The sequence below is a fragment of the Miniopterus schreibersii genome, assembly GCF_964146895.1.
Source record: "Miniopterus schreibersii genome assembly, chromosome: 7".
NCBI classification, from domain to species: Eukaryota; Metazoa; Chordata; class Mammalia; order Chiroptera; family Miniopteridae; genus Miniopterus; species Miniopterus schreibersii.
The window spans coordinates 44,960,672-44,982,128 of record NC_138108.1 but is presented as its reverse complement, the minus strand read 5'-3'; the positions used below and the strand labels follow the sequence as shown (position 1 = coordinate 44,982,128).

The 21,457-nt window shown below is 39.2% G+C and overlaps 1 protein-coding gene across 5 annotated transcripts in view; it reads left to right on the top strand.

Annotated features, from left to right (window-relative positions):
• The window catches only part of B3GALT1 (beta-1,3-galactosyltransferase 1), a 448,865-nt gene that overhangs the window by 374,401 nt on the left and 53,007 nt on the right, over positions 1 to 21,457 (top strand). The gene's annotated exons all lie outside the window — the stretch shown is intronic.

Sequence of the window (21,457 nt, the reverse complement as noted above, 5' to 3'; positions counted from 1 at the left end):
GTGAGTTCAAAAGGAAATGGGAGCCCTTAAGTATAATCTCTGTCAAGGTTAGTTGGAACAAATAACGTGTTGCTCGGGGGAAAATAGAAACAATCAATGAATCTTTTGTTCTTGATCCAAAGTAATTCAGAATAGGTTTTTTTCCTAAACAATTGGGTTTATAATCAGAATTTGCCTATTGGCCAAATGAACCATATTTCTTTGCTTTTGGCTTGCTTGTGTTACTGTATCAAATAAAAAATATTATTTGTATAAGGAGCAAACAGTATTTTTATGACAATAAAACAGGATACCAAATTTGATTTGATAATACATACACTTAAAAATGCTTTAAACCCTAAGTTAATTCATCTTAGAAAATGTCTTCATTGAATGAAGATGGAATTAATGAATAGTGGGATTTGGCTCTGTAAAACGTATTGTTTACTGGCAAACTGTATAGCACCATAATAAGTTTACACCTACTTGATACCTTCCTCATAATCCAGCTAAGGATCTTGCAGAAGCATGTAAACTCTGTTGCCATCTACTAACACATTACTTGAGAAGTGAATGGCACCTCTGAGACCAAGCAAAAGCACACTTCCTTTACCAGTCTGCCAACCAGTTGGCTTGCCCTCTCTGCAGTGAAGAGGGGTTATTAATAGGATTCTCCTTAACATTCCCTGGTATTTTAAATGACCTTCACTCCCTGCCCCCAACACACACACACACACACACACACACACACTGGCTAGATGAAAAGTGATTTGACTTCCATAGGTTACTGATGCCCAAAGATCTTTCTGCCTATTTGGTTTTATATCCAAAGAAGAAAGGTACACGTGCCTAGGTCTGACAAACCTGTCACTGAGAAATCAAATTTGGAGCCAGTGTCCAAGAAGAGATTTGTGATTGGCAGGGAGATTATTTAAAATTCAATGATGTGAATACTTCAACGGTCCACGAGTCTCCAAGCATTACTTGTATTTGTTACTCCTAGGAAATGAGATAAAACTCAGGGAAATAAACCTTTCTACAGAAACCTCAGCCATGTAGCAAAATTACATATATGTGTTAACTTGCCAGGTTGAGGAGAAAAGCAGGCAATTTACACTTAGCTTTAATTAAGTAAATTTTGTTATAAAATATCTTCTCCAAAGAATAATTGTAGAGGGGAAAAGTTTATAAATCTTTGCAGTTTTAGTTAGGAAGGCATTTGTTAAATATGTGAAGAAACTTCTAAACACTGTAGTAATATATTCACTCAATGCCTCCCTGCAACCAAAATCTTTCTCTACTCTGAATAGCAGGACTGGGTTTATTTGCATCTGGCTGGAGTTATTTTCTTTTTTTCCTTAAAGAAAATAAGTCATCGTGGTTTTAAAAATAATGGGCAACAAAGACCTCCCGGCTCAGTGTTTATGACATTACCTTCTAGTGAAAGCCTGCTAACTTGTGTGGCACATCCACTCCAGGTTAGGGGCTCTGGAATGAAGCTGCAGTTACAAATTCCACTCATAGGAGAGGCAATTATTTTGATGACAGGAACACATTTATTCTCAAAGATGTCAGAACATAAATTAAAGTGATAGATACTTAAAATGGCATCTGGAAAAACAAAGTTTATTCCCAGTGCGTAAAGTAGACATTTGCCTCTGACAAGTTCATAAGATGCATCTTTTTCTTGGTGTTGTCACCAGCAACTCACTCAGGCACCTAAAATTTCCCTACTGTTTAAAAATGCACTTCAAGTTTCCTGAATTATATGGGAGACATTTGGAAATCACAAGATTTGACTATGCTTGATAGCAGTTATGGAACTATTGTAACAATAGCCAAGGTGCCTTTGGATCCTATTTGCTTTTACTAATGCCTTGATTGTAAATTAGAATATTGTTACATTTGCTATTACATTTAGGAAATTATTGCTTAACAGCACCCTAGTCATCTTAGAAAGGTAATATATTTCCAGATTTGCCTAACAGTCTCACCTTTAAAGGATTAACTAATTTAATAAATTTTTCTGTTATATCTATCTTTAAAGAACAAGGTGGCAGGCTGGCTGGCGTGGCTCAGTGGCTGAGCACCACCCTATGATCCGGGAGATAACAGTTCGATTTCCGTTCAGGGCACATGCCCGGGTTGTGGGCTCAATCCCAAGTTGGGGGCGTGCAGGAGGCAGCCGATCGATGACTCTCTCTCATCATTGATGTTTATATCTCTCTCTCCCCCTCTCCCTTCATCTCTCTGAAATCAATAAAAATGTATATCTTTTTAAAAATAGCAAGGTGGCAGTAGGAAAAAAAATATTTGAAACTATGCTGAATTAGTTGGATTCTCCTGGAGGTAGCTGGTGCCCATGGGCAGGATCCTGGGCCAGCCCCGTTAGTGGCAGAGAAGCCTCTGAGCCCTGAGACCTTGCAGCTACAACTTCAGCCTGCAGAGATCTGGAAGAATGCAAGATGTGGTGAGCTGCAAGAAGTAAGACTGGAGCCCAGTCCCAGCTCCTGCAGGTGCCTTCCACCCTCCTCCACGGCGAGGGAAGAATATAGCCCTTTGCCGAATTTCCTATGTCTCAGGACCTTATATTTTTGTTGTTTTGAATTTTCACTTTCATCTTTTAGAAACTTACGTACAATATGATTCACTTTCTGCTGTATATTTTTATGAGTTTTGATAAATGTAGTCATATAACCACCACATGGTTAAGAATCAGAATGGTTCCATTATCCTATCCCCCCTCCCCCAAGATCCATTATGCTACTCCTTTGTAGTCAAACTTCCCCCATCCTTAACAAGGAACAGAACTAGTATTCTGCCTCTATAATCTCGTCATTTCCAGAATATCATGTGAATGGAATCAGCCTTTGGAGTCTGACTTCTTTTGCTAAGTATAATGCATTTGAAATTCTCCAAATGCATTATATGTTTTATATGTGTATGTGTATAAAGAGATATATAGATATAATGTAGATATCTAAGATATTATAGAGATGTAGCTAGACATGTGTTCTTGCATGTATCAGTAGTTCATTCCTTTTTATTGTTGAGTAGTAGTTCACTATAAAGACATATCACAATCTGTTTATTTCACAGCTGAGGGACATTGGGTTGTTGCCAGATCTGTGTAAATATGAACAATACATTCAGGGTTTTATGTGAACATGGATTGTATGTCATCTGAAACACCTAGGAGTGGGATTTCTGGGTCCTCTCGTAAGTGTTAACTGTGATAGAAACTGCCAAACTGTTTTCCAGAGTAGCTGTACCATTCGGCATCCCCACCAGAAATGCACGAAAGTTCCAATCAGTCTGCATCCTTGTCAGTTGTTCTGTTCACTTGTTGTTTTGGTTGGTTTTCATTTTAGCCATTCTAATGGGGATATACTGATATCTTCTTGCAGGTTTAAGCCTAATGAGAATTGAGTATTCGTTCATGTACTTATTTGCCATTTGTATGTCCTCTTTGGCAAATTGTCCATTCAAATCCTTTGTTCATTTTTTTAATTGGATTGTTGTTGAGTTTTCAGAGTTCTATAGATATTCTGGATATTCTGGATATGTGGTTTGGAGATATTTTCTCCCAGTGTGTGGCTGGTCTTCTCATTCTTTTAGCAGTATCTTCCTTAGAGCAACATTTGTATCTTGATAAAGTCAAATTTATCCACTTTTTTCTTTCATGGATTACGCTCTTGATGCTGAATAATCTAAGAAATCTTTGCCTAACCCAAGGTCACAAAGATTTTCTTTTATTTTCCTCTGAAAGGTTTGTAGCACCCCTTTTAATGAGATCATTAAGTACTCTGTGAATTCTGAGTATTATAAATGGGCATAGAAAATTTAAGATGTCAGATAAATTTTTAAATGCCCACTTAGATTTTTAGCTCTTTGAGGTCAAAGGCTACATCTCACAGTGATATCACTGTGCCTCACCCTAGCCCCTTTCTTGTCAGCAGCTAAGTGTTCAATAAGCACTTATTAAGAATTGATAAGTCCTCTTAGAAAAGCGAACTTATTACTTCAGCATTGTGTAGTACAAGTAGGATAGGCTTTGCGGTCAGCTGTATATTCAAATCACAGCTCCACGTCTTGCTGGCTTCATGACCTTGGATGGGCATTTTACTTAAGTTCTTTGGGTAGTGTTTCCTGATTTTAAAATATGGACTGATAATGTCTTCTAGTTTTTGTGAGGATTAAGTGTGTAATGTAAGAAAGGTCTTTGTGGTGCCTGACAGGTATCGGGAACTCTGCGAACAGTTATTTTCTCATCTTTTTCTGCTCCCATCCAGTCCTAAATATGCATATTTTTAAACAGTCAAGTAGCTCTGATTCTGAGCAACTGAAGCTTGTGTCATGCTGCGAATCAATATATTTCTTATTGTGCTTGAACATATTCTTTCCTGTATGCGTGACTTTTTAGCAGAGACAGCTAAAATGGTTCCATGTGGCCATTTTTCACAAATTCTCATCTTAGAATCACTATTCTGTACACATTCAAGCAGAGGGGACCAAGGGGACCAGGAGTAGGCACAGGGAAAGCCCTGGAGTGTGGCACTCGGGGCAGAGTTCCCGCTCACACACGTTGGAACGCGGCACGTCAGTCTTCATCAGAACCTGGCAATCAATAAGCTGAATAATAATTAAATACAAACTGGAGAAAAATGGCCTTCTGCTCAGAATCTGCTTACCAGATCATTACCAATAACTTATGAAATGTAAGTTATGCTATATTTTATTACTATCTCAAGTTTTTATTGAAGTAAAAATTTTTTTTGTTTAAAATGACTGACTGAGGGAACCAAAAAGGCTGGCAGAGTTTCTAGTCCCAGACGTTAGGTTGGTTGGGAAAGTGGTAAATCACGTAGCCTTATGGACAAGCTACGAGGTAGACCCCCAAATTAGTTAGTTTAGAAGCACAAGCTAATGCGATATCTTTAGGTGCTCTTGAAATTGGTCATTTTGTTAAGTGGCCTAAAAAGAAAATTATTATTTTATTCTTTCTAATAACAGCACTGTTAATTAAGCACTTGCTCAGTGCCAGGCAGTGTCATTGAGGCTTTTCGTACATTATCTAATTTAATTCTTCTAACAACCCTGTGATCTGGGTGTTTTATTGTCCTCATTTTATGAACAAGGAAAGTTCAGGTGTAGGTTAAATATCTTCCCCCAGGTCACACTACTAATAAATCATGGACTGAGAATTTGAACTCAAGTCTATATAACTGGAAAGCCCTGTTTTTAACTGCTGTATGTTATCTCCGTACCCTGCATAATTTACAACTTATAGAATTACTCTCTAAAACATGCAGGCTCAATTTTGGAGACCCAGTGAATCAGTAATATTACTAATTTTTACATATGCAATACAGGGCCTTTTCATTAGGTGCATATGTAGCTCATCTTGCAATTATAAGATTAAAGGTCACTCTTACGTTTTCTTTTCCATCTCCTAAACATTTTAGCACTTTAAAATGCATAACATACAGAGTATGTTGCTCTTCTCAAGCTCATCTAAACATATGCAGTGATACTGATTAGACTTTATTGATAACTATCAAGAGGTAATTATCATTTAATAAAGCTGTCTAAATGTTTCCTAATTTCCTAAATGCAGAATTTCCCAGCCAAAAGAAAACATTTCCTTAACCCCTTAGGCAGGGAAGATCTGGGAACCTGTAAAAAATTTGTATCAGCTTCTTAGGGAAAGGGCAGTATTCTATTCACCATGACACAATGCATTACTTTGAAGAGAGAATTAATAAAGGTTTATTGGGTTGATGAATGAATAAATGAATGGGTCTGTCAGCAAATCTCAACTCAATGTTTTTAAGATGGATGAATTAATGAATTAATCTATTTACAAATTTGAGCTCATAGAGACATAGTTTGACCACTTAGACTGAATTTTAAAACTAGATAATTTAGAAGCAACTTTTGATGCTATATATATTATATTTGAAGGTATAAACACAACTCTGTGTGTGTGTGTGTGTGTGTGTGTGTACATATTTTAAGGAAAAAAGTATCAAGTTTACTTTGCCCTAACTTACTATATATACTTTCATGATATTAAATTTATAGGTCATGGATATGTCTTCATGACTGGTACTTTTTAGTGGTTTACTATATAAACTAGACGAATGCCTCAAAGAACTGCATAAAAATGCGTGAAATAATGGAAATCATAAGCAGTAGACAAAATTAAGATCTGGGGCCTGAAACAGGCATGAGGATAAGTGAGAAATAGAAGGAGGAAGAATGTAACCACAGAAGAACAGGACAAGGCCCGTTTGGTGGTCAGACCCTTCAATTCTGCACAACCCTCCCCAAGCTAAAGCTTCAAAACTCAGTGAGCTCATAATTCTAGGCGCCTTTGGCAGATTCCTCACTCCACATAGGCTTTCCACTATGATACTTCAGTGCTTCTGGAAAGAATTCCAAAGGCAGTGGGAACCACATCCAGTCACATGTATTTTGATATCTCATCTCTCTACTTACTTTTTAGCTGGTTCCAAAGTGAAACAACATGGGAGAAACCGTAACCAGGTCCAAGTGGTCATTCATTCTCGCCAAGCTACCAGTCTGGACGAGTCTTTTTCTCCTTACCTAAAGAAAGTCAGCTCCAAGCCTAGGTGTATTGGTGATGAGCTACTTAAAAGTTTAAACTGATAACTACCCATTTTAAGTGCTCAATTTGAAGACCCATGCTTTAGGTATTCCAATTGAAACGGCATCCCATTTTTAGAAAGTATTTAAATGACTATTGTTTATGCCTAAACTTATAGGATCTTTTTCCATAACCCAATATTCATTTGTTTATTTGTTGAACCATCTTGTGGCTGTTAAGCAGATGGTAATACAATCACTTGGAAAGTAACTTCTATTTGATTCAAGAATCCCATGTTATAATAAACCAACTATGTGACCCAGTATGTTCAAATTTTATAATAACTATCATTTGAATATTTACTGTTAGCGTTAGGATAAATATGGGTTAAAGAGCCAAAGCTTCCTACCATTCTTATAATTTTACCCACGTAAGCACCATACCAAATGAGAGTATTACCGAAAACATGCAAGATTTTCCTTGCTGTTGTTATTCTAAGAGTTTTATCTTCCTTATGAACATGGAGAAACCATTATCCTTTGGATATTTGCTTGTGTAGCTTTCACATGTTTATTCTTAGAATTTGAACTTAAGCTAATGAACTGGGTGTTCTTAATTACATTAATAAACTTATTAAAAATCAAACTCACTAACAACCAAAGGAATGCAAATTAAAGTAGCAATAGGACATTATCATTTGCTTCTCAGAGCAAAAGCACTAATTTTTAAATGATAATGTTTAATGCTGATTAGGTTACTTGTAGATAATCACTCCCATATGCATCTTGTAGTAGTAAATTTAACCTTCCTGGAAAGCTGTAGGGCCCTTCTGCATTTTTACCCAGTCACCTGAGCTTTAGAACTCTATAAGGAAGATAAATATAGATGCAGTCAAAGTATTTGTGAATAAGAGAATTGTTTACACTGTTATGTGAGACAGAAATTTTAAGCTAGTTAAGCTAGTTCACAATAGGAAGGTAGTCAAATTATAGTACATACAAATGATGGCATTTTTTTATCTAGTAAAAGGTGTATTTACAAAAATAGTAAAATGCTCATGATATGTTATATAAAAATATGAACTGTAAAGAGTATAATTCCAATTTATTTTTGAAAGTGTACACACAGAGGGAGGAAGGAAGGGAGGGAGAGAGACTGTGTGTGCATATGCATATGGATGTCAGACTCTAAGGAAAACCGCCCAAAACAGTAATCGTGGTTATCCTTGGGCTAGATGTTAGTCTTTTCTTTCTTAGACTTTTCTATCGTTTCAGGATTTCCTGCAATAAACTTGTAACACATTATAATTAGAAAATAATTATTCTTCATTAGCTCATGAAACCCACCATGGGAATTAACATGGTAGAGGAAAAGCCCTGGCCTTAGAATTAGAAGACCCCAGTCCACATCTCAGTTCTGCCACTGAGTTTTTGAACATGGGAAAATTACTTCACCTAGCTAAACCTATCTCCTCCTCTCTTTATGAAAGGCAGAACTGATGACACAGGTTTTCTGAGCAGTAAATTAGAGAACACAGGGGAATAAGCTGGGTGCAGCGCTGACCCATCATAGGTATTCGACAAGTTTAGTGGAAAATGGATGCGGAGCCTGAATGTGAATTAACCAACAGTGTGGAAGGCCAAGAACTCCACTCTCATTGCCTGTCTCTATCTGATATACTTCTTGAGGAACATGAATTTATTCTTCTCTGGCCCCTGCCTTGATTTCCTGGTCTGTGAAATGGGAACATTATAGAATTTTAATTTCTGTCTTTTAAACATCTGAGAGATTACAGTTACAAATGTGATTTAGATCATAAGTGGGAAGACCATTTAGAAAAACTTACTGAATTCCTTTTACATTTGTATACCTTGAGCCTGGTGTTATTTGGCTTTATTGTGTCTTCTTTAAAAAACAACACCTTCCACTTAAAATTGTGTCTTTTGATTTTGGTCTCTACTTACGTGTGTTACTTCTCTGTGTATGCACTGACTGAGGTTGTTTGTTTAAGGTCAAGTAATGATCTACAAACAGAGTGAAAGTAGATCCCAGTAACTTCCTAATGACTACTGGACAGAAGAAGAGTAAGAGACCATTAAAATCCATTTAATTTTTCTGAGTGTCAGGCATATACCAGATTTAACTTGGGACTAAAAATGTACAGCCCCACTGTTTAACAGAGTTCAGAGAAAACAACTTATAATAGAGTTTTTATAATAACAGAAATATAAAGTGAAGAAGAAAACCAGCCACATGTAAACGGAAACAACACTTGATAACATTTATCAGTATACCAAATACAAATGATTGTGATGAATTATCATATCTTCCAAAAAAATGGAAGCACCCTCCATTTTTACAAAAAGCACCCTCCTATGATATTCTTATGCCATTTCTCCAAAGGAAGACTTCAACAATCCCCGAAAACAACTAAACACTACAATTTCTTAACTACAAGCAATGTAAGATATTATCTTGATGTCTATAAAGTTTATTGCCATTAATTATCAAATACATTTCATATCACTGAGTAGGTATATTCCATATGCCTATAACAGTGGTTATCAACCAGGGGTGATTATGCCCTCAGGAGACACTTGGCAATGTCAGGAGACATTTTTGTGTGTCACAGCTGTCCGGGGAGCACGATCCTCCTGGTTCTGGTTCTAGTAGGTTAAAGGCCACAGATGCTGTGTATCCTACAATGCGTAAGTCAGCCCCACAACAGAATTATCTGGCCCAGATTATCAATAGTTCCGAGGATGAGAAACACTAGCCTAGAAGAGGAATGAATTCAGGGATAATCTGTGACGTATCCATTCATTCAGTCCACACGTATTGAAGACTAATGCAAGGTGCGGCAAATAGACATTTAGTGGATGAACATTTGCAGTGAATGATAAAATTGTAAACAGCTGTTTGTCCTTAACTCTGAACTCTGGATCAGCTCACTGTTTTACGTGTTTTATCTTTCTGTGTTCTACTTTACTTCTCTCTACTGTTCCCTCTGTATTTTATTTTTCCTTCCCCCTACTTCTTCCTTTCATCAACACCTCCAGCTCCATTTTCTTTTGGTTCCCCTACAACCCACTCCACACCTTTCCTCAATTATACTTTTATCTTCCCATTCTTGTGTTTAAACATTCTCCTCTATCAATGCATAAGCTGTGCAGAAACACAGAACTAAGCTTTATTTGTACGGATGCGGTGAGAGGAGACTGTATGCCTCTTTCATCAGCACGTAAAATAGGGACCAACCACTATTTCAATATTTTGCTTGTTCTCTCCTTGTCTTAGGATTTTGAGAAAACTTTGGACTTATAAGTAACTTAAATCCTTATGTCTTTTCAATAAGCAGAATCTTTTGTTTTAAGACCACACTTTCTTTCTTTCTTTTCAGTACTTAACAGTTTCTTTTATTTTTGCCATTATATATATGCATATTATATATTCATAACATTCTTCATTATGACAACTTTGGAGCCCATAATTCAACCTTTCACCAGTGCATGTTACTGGTATAATAGCTCATACCATCAAGAGAACATGAGAATACAGGTCAAAATAAACATGATTATTTTTTTTTATTACTAAGTGAAGCAGAATTATTGGGAATGGGAAACTAAGACTTAAAAATAAGCATAATAAATATACTCAGGTAGTTTAAGGAAAATACAGAGAAAAAAATGGATTTCATACACAGCCAAACTACCATTTAAACGAGAGAGCATTATAGAGATATTTTTATCTTAACGAAAAGATCACACTTTTACAAGGAAAAGAGAACTTACAAAATAGTATCAACCTGCACCAGTGGGTGTATGTAGCAGATCCTTTAGCGTGAAATTCTCTAGGAACTGATAAAAATGTTCAAGCAGACAGTTTTCTCTAACTTATCCCATTCTGCTGGACTGAGGGTAGGCCCAGTCGGAGCACCTCTCTGGTACCTCCTTGGAAAGGCAGGAAGAGGAATCTGTGCAGGTGTACGATCCTCTGAAAGTCCAGAAAAGCATTACGAAAGGCTCACCAAAAAGAAATGCAACTTTCTTTCATTCACTTTTCCCATCCATTCATTGAATGTTACTATATGCCAGACATAAGTGAAGTATTAGGATAGCATGTCCAGGTTTTTTTCCTCTCTCTCCACACATTTTTTCAGGCTTTTTAAACAAGCCAGGTAGCAGAAGAAAGACATTTAGAGCCACATGGAACTGCTTGCCATGTGCAGATAATCTAAATTTAATGATCTGCCTGATGGGGAGGGAATGGCAGACTCATCAGGAAGGCAGTGGAAGTGTTTCAGGCTAGTAAATATTTTAAGAACAACAGATTTCCTTAAGTTACCTGCTATGATAGCTCATTTTCTTTTGGTGTGGAAAGGCTCTGACTTTCATAAAATACATCCACAATGATTTGCTCTTTTTCTGATGCAGTTAGCCCTGATCAATAAGCATTTTTTTCAGTCTTCGGTATTTATTGATCATAGCTACTACACTGAGAATGACTGTTGAAATGCAAACCTTTTGGTAGCATGCTCTGAGGGGCTATTAGTGCCTCTCAATAATGGACAGGGACTAGTCATTTCATGTGTGCAGGGGTCCTGTGGCTCAGTGCTTAGCAGGCAGGGCCAAATTTGAATATCTGTTTATGAAAACAACCATCAAGAAAACAGTAAGGCCCGTCCGGGTGTGGCTCAGAGGTTGAGCATTGACCTAGGATCCAGGAGATTTTGAGGTTCGATTCCTGGTCAGAGCACGTGGCCAGGTTGCTGGCTCGATCCCCAGTCGGCGTGCAGGAGGCAGCCGATCAATGACTCTCTCATCATTAATGTTTCTCTCTCCCTCTCCCTCTCCCTTCCTCTCTCTGAAATCAGTAAAGATATGTTTTAAGAAAACAGTGAGAACTGGAGCATCACACATTGCATCATTCTCTCAGTGCCACTCAAACCCACAACTGTTATTAATTTCAGAGCAATCACTGGATGATAGAGTTCTATCCATCTGTTCAGAGAATTGAGGAAATCTATTAAAAGATTTACCACATATGTATTTCCTTACACTTAACATCAGATATCCTAAAAACATTCCATATTTTAAATCAAAATGACAATGTGAACATTAGGAAAATTATTTGCTTGCTAACTGCCAAGGTGTATCTCACTGCATGGATCAAAAATCTCAGTCAGCTCTGCCTGAAAGGTGTGTGCGGGGCTGCGCAGGAGTGCTGGGCTCACCTACAGAGCTGGGGTGGCTAAAGCACTGTGTCTCCTCAGCCCCCTGAACCCCAAACCCCAGCTCCTGCTCGCTGGCAACTCCCTAATTTACACCAGGCTTGCACACTGACCTCCAGGCCCCCACCCCTTGCTCTACCAATGGCCAACAAGCCCCGGAAAGAGGAGCTTCTCCCAGCCCCAGGCACCTTCTTCCCTTAATCAAGGCTGCAGTGACCTCACCTCCCTGGGGCCCTTTCAGGGGGGAGAGCAGAAGGAAACAAACTGTGTCTTTTTTATGCTTTTAATTTGAATTCTGGAACTTGCCCAGTATGGTAATCATTTAACATCAGTAAAATGCTGAACATAAATGAAAAAAAATCAGTCAAGTTTCAAAGAGATTCAAGAAAATATAATACAATTTATTTTTTATCTTTGCTGTGTTAGCTCCACCATATTCAAGACAGTGGATCAAGATTTCGAAGCAGTTTTTGCAAACACAGACTTTCTGTGACTAAGAGAATCTTTTTAAAATGTTTTCTTTATTTTCTTTCGTTTTGACTAGACCCTCTTTACCCATTTCTCCAACCTCTCACTTCCCGCCTCTGGCAACCACAAATTCTCTATCTATGAGCTTGGACTTTTTTGTTTGGGTTTTTTGTTTTTTTTTTGGTTTTTTTAAAAAATATATCTTTATTGATTTCAGAGAGAGGAAAGGAGAGGGAGGGAGAAAGAGAGGTAGAAACATCAATGATGAGAGAGTCATTGATGGAGCCCACAACCCAGGCATGTGCCCTGACTGGGAATTGAACCCTGATCACCTGGATCCTAGGTCGATGCTCAACTGCTGAGCCACGCCGGCTGGGCTGTTTGGGGTTTTGATTTTTTGTTTTGTTTTGTTTTGTTTTCAGTTTCCACATATAGGAGAAATCATATAGTACTTGTCTTTCTCTGTCTGACTTATTTCACTTATATAATGCCCTCGAGGTCTATCCATGGTGTCTGGAATGGCAAGAAATCATTCTTTTTTATGGTATATACACCAAGTCTTCTTTACCTGTTCATTCATCAATGGACACTTAGGTTATTTTCATATCTTAGCTATTATAAGTAATGCTGTGATGAATATGGGCGTGCATATGTCTTTTTTAGTAGTGTTTTTGTTTTCTTTGGATAAATACCCAGAAATGGAATTGCTGGATCATATGGTAGTTCTATTTTTAATTTTTTGAGGAACCTTTATACTGTTTCCCATAGTGGCTGCACCAATTTACATTCCCACCAACGGAGCATGAGGGTTCCCTTTTCTCCACATCCTTTGTAAACACTTATGTGTTGTTGTTGTTTTAAATGATGGTCATTTTAACGGGAGCTAAGTGGGAACTCTGAGAGACCCAGCAAAGAGGCCAGGAGGCAGAACATGGCATCTTCTAAGTTTACACCAAGAAGTGTCAGCACCTGTCTGATAAGATAGGCTAGGACTCTTGATATTCTAGGCAAATAGTTCTCTTGTTTTCGTAATATAAATCTCATCTTACAAATATCCTTCCCAAACAAAATCAACTCTAAGCTTTTAAATACAACAACACACTGAAGACATCTGCGTATCCAAATGAATGTGATATGTTATCTCGATTACTCCATAAATACAATAGGTCATTGTATACCCTTCTGAATGCCTGGAGGGAGAGTTATTTTAACACATGTTAAGATTCTCAGTAGAAAAATATGCAAATACTTTTCTAAATATAATTTCTGAAAACCTGGAATTGTTTGTGAAACTAACTCTAAAAATGTGAGTAGAATTATATTATCTACCACAGCCTTTTGAAGGCTATGTTTATACGGTCATGAAATTACCTTAATAGTAAGCATTAAGAGAATAAGAAGACTACAGGAAGGAAGTGGACGTGTTAGATGAAATACGGGACAGCTGCTGAGTGCAGGACTCATTTGGTTGCGGGAGAGCCCTCCGACGTGTGCGGGCACCGAGTCCCGGGCATGTCTAATTTATGGCGCCTGGCAGAGACCAGGAAAGCAGGCTGCCCGCTGCAGTTCTGCGCTCGTGGGGAAATACGCTGGACAACTTTAAATTTACTACTTCTGCCTTCTGGTATGCCCCCGTCTCATACCAAGCAAGTGAAGTCTGCAAGAAAGGAGAAGTGATTAGAAAGAATAAAGAAGGGACAAAAATGTAGTGCTTCTTTCAACGAGTTTTAATCATTGAACTCAACAGGAGTACATAGAGGGGGAAATGGCAGCGTTTGTGGCCCACAGGAGGACATTTTTCTATTTATCTCCATGTCAACTACAACTGACGATTGTGAGGGAGAAGCTGGTAAAATCGGAGGGTCCGTGTAATTATTTTTTTCCTTGAGCCAAGCGAGGTGCAAGGGCCATTATATCACCTTCCCACCTCCACCTGACACCTGACTCTGGGTCACTATGTGATGCTTCCACCAGCACAGTGGAAGTTATTTTTCTGGAACTCGAAAGAAAGAAAAGGACATTTCCACACATTTTCTTACAGGGAAGCTTGTTGGATATTTATTTTCTTATCTCCCGACAGAGCTGATACATTTAAGAGCAAATAATAAGGAAGGATGAGGTGACTAGGCAGCATGGAGTGGAGCAGACGGGGCAGAACCTCTGTGGCTCCCGGCGACTCTAGGGAGGCAGGGAGTGGGGGTCAGAGGCGGTGCCCTCCTTGCTTATCTTGGCTGCAAACGCCAGCTCCTGCACTCCTGCCCTCAGGTGAAATGGAAGCCAGCAAAGTTGCTGTGGGCATTAACTTCCTTTGTCTTGAGTACAACACCCATCTCCTTAGATTTAAAGGCCATTTTTTTTTAATTTTTATTTTTTCAAATAATCTGGCAGAAGCCAGGGCTGATGACTACATAGAGCAGAAATAAGCATGACCATTTGCAGTGACAGGACTGGCCTGGGGAGGAACCCACAACCGGAGCTGTAAATGTGTATGAAAATAGATTATGTGAGGAATTGGAAGCTGGGAGTACGGAGCGAATTCCAGGCACCTCTTCCAGCCTGTTTCCTTCTCAGACTCTGAACCATGATTCTGTTCCCCAGGCCGTCCTCGGAATATTGAATTCCAGCAAGCCAGCCAACATGCACCAAGGGCATGAGGCTGAGTGATCAGCATACACAGTGGCCCATCACCGGGCTCGCAGATTGGTGACCAGCCACAGGGAGACGTGTGTGCCTCTGAGGAGTCCTGTGGGCACACTTGGCTGCAGAAAATGTTTACAACCTATTACTTTGTAGAGATATGTATGTAGCCATGTCAGTTTCTTTTATTTTTAATTAGAGTATAAACATTCATGGAGGTTAAAAGGATAAAGATACCCAGGTGCCCTCTTCCATTGACAGTGGCACTGTTAATCCAGTATGTTACGCTGAGAGAGTATTCTGGCACTGCAGGAGTTAAATAAAATGACAATGCCTTTTGAGCTATCATCCCCACCTTAGGGAATTATCTAAAGAAAATAGCTTTTAAGCCTACTTGTACGAAGATGTCTATAGTCACCTTATTTGTAATAGCACATAACTGGAAACAACCCAAATGCTCAACAATTAGGGATGATTAAACAAACTTGGGAACTTTAATATGATGATAAAGTGTGTGGTGGTGACTCTCTGGACTATGTCTATATTTAGAAAGCTTATGTAAAACAATGGTGCATTTAAAAAGGAGAACACACAATATTCCAAGCACAATATGATAAAATGTTATGACAATGTGAAAACCACATCTGGACAATGATAACAACAGAAGAGGCCACCCTCTTCTTCTATATAATTAATGCTCAGAGTGAATGAGAACTTTGTATCATTTTTATGGTAGTTTAAGGTGGGTTGTTTTTGACATAAAAATCTAAAGCTGTTTTAAAATACAACGTTTATAGATAGTGTTTGTTACTGTGATGTAAAAAGCATTGAAACCATCCCCATACATTAGTCTGCCCATCCATTTGATGTGTACTTCTGACTTATACCAGAAGATTAACATAAGTTCGTGGCCCTGGAGAAGTCAATGCACTAAAACAATATAATTGGCCTTACCTAAAAGTAAGTGCTAACTTTGCTTTCAGTAATGGTCACAATTTGAATTAAGATCTAAGTCAAGGCCTGTAATTCCATAGCTGACTAATCAAAGGGAGAATCGGAGCCAGATGACCAGAGCTGAGTTAAAAGCACAGGTGAGGGACATGTGGGAAGATGGTGAGGGTCATAGGCGTGTAGAGCAAAGGGAGAACACAGACACACGCACTGGGATAAGGAACTACTGAGAAGCAGATCCCCAAAAGGCCTTGGTACCAGCTTATCATCTCAGGGACAGCTTTTTTCTCCTTAGTCCTTGCTTTCAGATTTTAGATGATTTCAGATTTCAGATTTTAGCTTTTCTAGAAAGAGTTCATGTGCCTTTCCAAACAGGGCATTATGGAGTTAAGTCATGTAATTTCAGAATTTGAAATAAACAATATAATTTTGAATGGCAGACACCACAGTGCACTGGTCTAGGTCATATTATTAGAAATATTTTATTTCCTATTGCTGAAATAAAGCAAGTAGTTCACTGGAACAAAAGGCATAAAATCCTCGAATGTCATGCTTTGCTAAGCATTTAACAGCGGTGCTTGGATACAGAATTATTTGTGTAAGGATTTCTTTATGAATTTAGTGGCCAAACCCCACATTCCTTCTTGCTGCGGGGTTCTCGTTTAGGGAAAGGCATCTGTCTTCATTCTGCTCACTGTTCATCAGTTCAAATGAGAAGGCAAAAGGCCCTCTGTGAAGACTGACAAAGCTCTGTTCACCCTTAGGGCTTTTCCACAACCGCTTTTCTGATTTTGAATCAGTAAACTTTTTTCCAACCGTTCAAATCAGCAAGAACCATTGATTCATGGGTGCTACATTGAAAGCAATTTCCACTGCTCATTTCCAGTCATTCTCACTAGTCAGCTTTTCTGAATCACTATAGCTATTAAATCAACCCATATGCAAGTGGCAGGTCTGCCTCTCACTCTGTGAATTTGGATTGACTTAGACATCACTAAAGATCTGCTGAATCCATATCATTCCTGTTAGTGCGAATGGAGAAAAGAGGACAATTTGGGCAAGCTGGGTTTTAGTTCCACCTTGGGTGCATTGTGCGCACACAGAATCTAGGGATCCTTACCTGTTACACAGGAGTGATAGCGTCACCTGCCTTTCAGGGATGTTACGGAGATCAACTGAAGTGCTCATTAATGGGGAAATGATAATTAAGCTCCACAGCATTATTTTATTCTCTTTTTTAAAGGAATGGTGATTCAGTAGTTAATGTGTTCATTTTCTATGTTGGCTACATTCTCACTACCCCTATTCAGGGCTTGTTTAATAATGGGACCTCAAGTTATTGCCAGAAAAATCTTGCTTCTCTCTTTGGCCTTCTCTCTATGTTGTAAGTATTTTAGTAAGTTAAATGGTAACTTGAAGTAAGTTAAGTGGCAGGCACTAATAAATGTAATACATTAACATAGAGTGGCAATTAGCATGAAATATTTACAACTGAAATATCAAGGATGCACTGTTTTATAACTCCCTTTTGATTTTATAGAAGTTTCTTTTTCAACCCTTTTGTCTACTTTCTTAGAGACAATGATTCTCACCTACAACCCAGGCAAGTACTTAAAAGTAAGAATTATCTCTTTGTGTAAATGAGTGGTTCTCAACCCCTGGCTGCAATTGGAAACACTTCGAGAGCTTGGGCACAATCCATATATAAGTTCATTCGCAGCCCGAGATTTTGATTTTATTGGTTGTGGATTAGTCTCAGGTATGTCTATTTTTTTAAGCTCCCCTCATGATTCAAGTTTATAATCAAGGCTGGAATCATTGCTTTACACCCTGAATAACTAGAAATAAGAAATCCTTGGGCCTTGAGTATGGTCTGGCCAGTCTATTTTTTTAGACCAACTAGAAGACTATCATAGCTGCTACCTAAATTCTGCTGTGAATATGCAATTATACCGAGGAAAGCATGGACTTTGGAGCCAGCATGGGGTAAAATCTGGCTTTCCCCCATTCTAACCATTACCATCAGTGAGTGATGAGAGCACCTTATCACACAGGGCTGATGTGAGGTTTATATCAGGAAATATACTTACTAGCAGGCACTCAAAAATGGTAGCTCTATTGATAAGTAAGGCAACAAAAGAGGCCTCAACCTCCTCATTAGAAATAAACACACTGAGTAAAGAAGGTCAACAATTACCTTGATGCTCTAACTGGGGCGAAGGGACTACTAGCTGAATCAAATGAAAACTTTCTGGTTCTCTGGTATCCGATCATTATTCCTCTTGAAGTAAGAGATTAAATGGAACTTTTCTCATTGTCTTAAGTCTCTGCTGAGAGCTCAAAACTGACCAATTCGGAATCACATACCATCATATTTCAAAGAGAGGTGCTTCCCCATTCATGCAAGATATGCCAAGGTGTAGCAAACTTGGTTCTATGACCCCTTACCCCATCACCAATTCCAGAACACGGCATGTTGCTAAATGCTGCTGGGCTAGAGCCATCTTTAAAGGATTTTCCCCAAAAGGCCCCCTTGAAGGCAGGGCAGCTTTAACCCAAAGATCAGGATGAGAGAGGAGGTCAGCTGGGGAGGGTACCACCGATGTCAATAATGAATGCTGTGCCAGAGTCCTGGTGGTGCAGAATGAAGTGGTAGTTACAGACAAGAAGAAATCATGAACCTGCCCCAGGAGCCAAAGAGCCAGAATTTGGGCATCTGCCATTACAAAGAATACTGATGTCAGATTACAGTAGCCCCATTCAGGTGAGACCTTGCTTCCTTCTCTCACTCCTCCCCTCTTCCCTGACCCTGGCGGAGCCAGGGGCAGCACAGTGAGTGGGGTTCAGAAGAGAAGAAAGTCGTTGAACAATAAAATGAAGCAAAAGACGTTGCCTCCACTCCTGCCTGACTGCCTTCCAGGTCTGAGCTGGGAAATAGTTTCTTTAAATTGGATGAGAGATAGAAGCTTTGATTTAGATGACACTTGACTTTTCAATAACCAGAAAATGAAACACTTCTATTGCCCCAAAGTTGAATCTATGGGGTGAGTTGAATCTATGGGATGAAATAGAAAATCTTTGGGATAAACCCAAGATAACAATCAGGGGAGAGGAAGGGAGAACCAGCAGAATAGATTTGAGGAAATCATTTCAGGAAAATTAATGATACTTCATGACTGCCTCCTACCCAGACCAGCTCATATTATATTCTTGTGTATATGTCCTCCCATGCAGAGGGGCCAGAATCTAAGTGTACAGATGACTTGAAATGGCACCAGGCTCTTCTGACACAGATTATCCTTATTCTGTAACACCTCTGTATTTCTTTCAAGCTAAAGCGTTCCTGACATTTTTTAAATTGGTGCCAGCCATTAACTCACATGTCATGTAACTTATTCAATTCTTATGACACATCAGAAGACAGGTCATTGGATCACTTCTAGTTCTTCCTGCAGTCTTTGTGGGTTTTGTTGTATTACGCATTTCTCCTGATGGTCATGACCCCCTAATATATACAGGGATGTAGAGAATTTTAGAAGCATAGGCCTGAGGGCCAGACTGAGATGAGTTTTTAATCCTGGTTCTGTCAGTAGCACCATAACACTGGTATGGCCTTGGTTTTCTCAGCAAAATGGCCATAATATCCACTTCACAGGATTATTTTAAGGATTAAATGAAAGAATATAAATGAAGCCTTTGGCACAGTGCCTAGCATAAAGTTCTCAATAATTATAGATTACAATATGATAATGATGATGGTGATGATTACATTAATATCCATTATACTGAAAGCATCTTTTCAAAGCAAACTATTATATTTATTATTGGGTAATAATACATGTTGTTATTATTACCCCATCACAAAAGGTAACTTCCCTCATATATATTGGGGAAGGATGTTGTAGATCCATTCAGAGTTTTCCATCCCCTCCACTGCTGCTCTACATTTCTTGCTCTTCCTACAGCTCCCCACTCCACCATGGATCAACAATCCTTCTGTGCCCGGTGGTTACCGTGCAGAAATTATAGATACAGGCCCTTTGGGGTAATATTGCCAAATCTGCACAAATGCAAATGGAAGAGTGAATGTGAGACAGGCCCACTTCCCCTCTGCTTTATTTCTTATTTCCCTTACAACCACCACCATGCAAGAATGGACAAGTGGTTCAGACTTCCTTGGGGGTTAGCAATAACTAAAGAGAGTTATGAAAGAGTCATGGACTTCTTTTTGTCTATATACTTCATCAGACTATCCCCTGGTAGAATAAAAGCTCCAGAAGAAATCAGCCCTTTCACTGCTATCTTCTTGAAGGCACACTCAAGTTCTCATTCTTGCTCCCTTGAATTTGGGTTTCCCACCACTCTTTTGCACATCTCCTGAGAACGTTCAACCCACCCTTTGTGAAATCTAATTTTACCCAGTGAGTTGGTCCCAACTGAGATTTTTAGCACATTTTTCTGAAGGACTATTTCCCCAAGGCTGAGTGTTCAATTTAGACTAACACTCCACTGGGGCTCAACAGGGTCTGCCCTGTTGTTGCCCAGTATTATGGGGCTATTTCTATTCTGATGTCCTTTATAGTGTATAACAGCCGCAGCTCTAGGAAGGCGTGCTGCTTGTAAGAGTTTGAGAATTAAAGAGGCATTAGTAATAGGAGAGCCTTTTGTTGTTAGAAATCCCCTTCCTTCCCAAATGGGAGCATGTGAGTGTAAGATGTGGAATGCATATTTAGAATCTATGTAGATATTAGCCATTTGGTTAGTAGCTAAGGTTAGAGCACGGGTGAGAGCAATTAATTATTTTAATTAATTGAGAAATAGTCCCTGTAAGGAGGGGCTCTGCCTCAATGACCTCTGTCAGTGATACTACAGCATAAGCTGCTACCTTTTTCCCTTGGTGTGAGTAGGAGCCCCCATCCATAAACCAAGTATGGTGGGCATCTGGTAGTGGTCGGTCTGTGATGTGTGGAAAGTGGGGTACTTTGTGATCTAGAATTTCACTGCATGAATGAGATGTTTCCTTGTCTGGGAGGGGTGAGAGAGCAGCTGGGTTGAGCATTTGGCGTTTTGCTAGGGTGACATGTGGAGAGGTGATGAACGCTATATGGAAAGTTTGTAACCTGGACAGGGGTAAAACTTGGGTAGCTTTATGCAACAGAAGATCAGAGAGATTGTGTGAGGAGAAAATAGTGGTCGGCTGCCCCAAAGTAAGTTTCTTGCTTTCCTGCATTACAAGAGCAGCCGCTGCCAGTGCCCTTAGACAGGCTGGCCAACCCCGTACTGTGGTGTCTAGCTGTTTTGAGAAATATGCTACTACTTATAAGTCTGGACCCTGATCTTGTCCTAGAAGGCCCACAGCCATGCCCTCCCACTCATCTGTGTACAGCTTAAATGGTTTAGAGAGATTGGGTAGGGAGGGAGCCTGTTGGAGTTTTTGGAAGTGTGGCTTGATATTAATGGTTGGATCTAAAGGTTCTGTTAGGGGTCCTCGTCTGACCTGGTAGAGGGATTTAGCCAGGATGATGAAGATAGGGATCCACATGTGGAAGTAACCTACAAGTCCTAAGAAGGATAAAAGGTCC